The following is a 2,340-nucleotide window of genomic DNA, read 5'->3' on the forward strand; positions in this document are numbered from 1 at the left end:
GTGGAGTTCAGAGTTAAGAAGTAAAGAGTTATTGATTCCATTTTAACACCTCTAGATTTGATACGTAAACACTTTGTTTTAACACTGGATTTTAACTACTAATAATATACATCCCAGAGTTACATAAACAGAATGTGACTCTATAAGTGTAAAATTAACTCTGCTTTTGCACAAAGTAGCTGTAACTCCATAAAATGATCAACATAAGCTCAACATAAAATTATCTTATTCTAAAACTGGTACCGGACAGACTGGTTCTGGCTCAACTTGAATAAAAGAGCTTAACAAAAAAGTAAGAAGACAGTTGAGGAAATTCAGCTCCTCCTGGAGAACAGAGTCAGGATCAGAGAATCAACAAACAATTTTTTACTTTAACATCAAATTAAAGGCCTAGCATTCTGTAAATAAATATATGTCACCATTTTAGACGAAGATCACCTTATGATTAGAAATGATGGAGTTGTAGCTGTTGGTCAAACCTCGAAAATAACGTTATGCACAATCTCATGCTATTTGAAGAAATCTCAGAGTATGTATTGTGAATGACTCTCAGCTACTACTACATCAAATTTTAGCTCCATATCAGCAATTACACCGAAGGCAATTAACTGCTATGACCATCTTGCATTGGGTTGACAACAAAAGTTAATCACTTATAGATCTACATCCATTAATTATTTCCTATAAGTTTCATTAAATCTGTCAAGTTTGGATGACTTTCGGGTAATGACCAAGATGGCAGCTTAACCTTAGTGCTAACCAACGGTTTTATAAAAAACAACCCAAAAACAAATGATATTTAACTTTAAGTTAGATTTTACTGAAGATGGAAGCTAGGGTTGTCTCACGACGGAGGAAAACGACTGGTGCAGCGAACATTAATGAAGAAGAACAACGAAACACCCGAAGCGGCTCCCCGATCCACGAGGCTGAGGAGGGGGAAATGGACGAGGCTAGCTTGAATAGCATACTCACAGAACTTAGAAATTTCAGACGAGACAACAAGCAAGAGTTTCTGGAGAGTCAACAAGACCAACGTTGAACGAATGATAGGTTAGATGAAGCAGAGGGCCGAATTGAAGAAATAGAAACAGCCATGCAGGCGGCATCATCTCTAATTAAACGACTTCTTCAGTGTCAAGACAACATGGAGGCAAAACTCATTGATCAGGAGGGCTGCACACGCCAAGATAATGTGAAGATTTATGGCATTCCCAAAAAGGCTGAAGGTAACATCAAGGGCTTCATAGAAAAACTGCTCCGGGACAGTTTAGATCTCCCACAAGATGCCAAGCTCAAAATTGAAAGAGCCCACAGGGCGCTGGCCCCCATAGCCACAAATGCGCAATCAAAACCTCGCTCGATCATTGTAAAGTTTGCCAGTTATAAAACTAAGGAAGAAATTATTCGCAGAGCCTGGCAAAAAAAACAAATGCAGTACAACAACGAGCGCTTCTATGTCGACCACGACTATCCACCAGCTATTCTCAAGAAACCCGCAGAATATAATCAAATAGAGAAGATACTGAAGGAGAAAAAATCAAGTTCCAAACTCCCTACCCTGCAAGGTTACGGGTGTTCTACAGAGAGGAGACCTGCATGTACCAAGACCGCAGCAGAGGCGACAGAAGACATGGCATCATGGAGATTCACGGTTACTGTCATTAATCCCTCGGTCAACCAGATCCAGCAGGAGCTACAACAGCTTTCTTCTTGGCAAGCGACTGGGCACAGAGAGGCGGAAACATCAAGCGGTGCACTAACTCAGCAGAGCGAGCACTCCCAATGGTGGATTAAAGAAAAGCTACAGGAACTCCTACAGATATGTGACTATTTGAAGAAAATGCGATCGGACTTGAATAAAATAACAGAAACTGTTTCTTTGAGTGTTTAACCGTACCCTTGCTTACTCCGGACCAATCGCAGACTTAATGGTTCCAGCACACAAAATAAACACCCTTGGTCAATGGCTAAAACTACAACACCAAAAATACACTCCTGATCAAAATCTTAAGACCAGTCAAAAAATTGCAAGAATTTGCATTTTGCACTATTGGATCTTAAGAAGGTTCTAAGTAGAGCTTCACAATGTTAAAAGAGGAAATCAGCGTAAGAGACAAAAACCTTTGAGCGGGGAATTAATTGAAAACTGCATTTACACTCAAACATGATTTTTTCAGCTGATCAAAAGTTTAAGACCATAGCTCAAAAAACCCAGAAAACCCCCCAAAACAGAAATTAAAGTGTCAAAAAAAAAGGACTCAGTAATGAGTAGCTCCACCATTCTTGTTGATGACTTCAAACAATCGTTTAGGCATGCTTGATGCCAGTGTTTCCAAG

This window comes from Kryptolebias marmoratus, linkage group LG24 (genome assembly GCF_001649575.2).
Source record: "Kryptolebias marmoratus isolate JLee-2015 linkage group LG24, ASM164957v2, whole genome shotgun sequence".
Taxonomy (NCBI): Eukaryota; Metazoa; Chordata; class Actinopteri; order Cyprinodontiformes; family Rivulidae; genus Kryptolebias; species Kryptolebias marmoratus.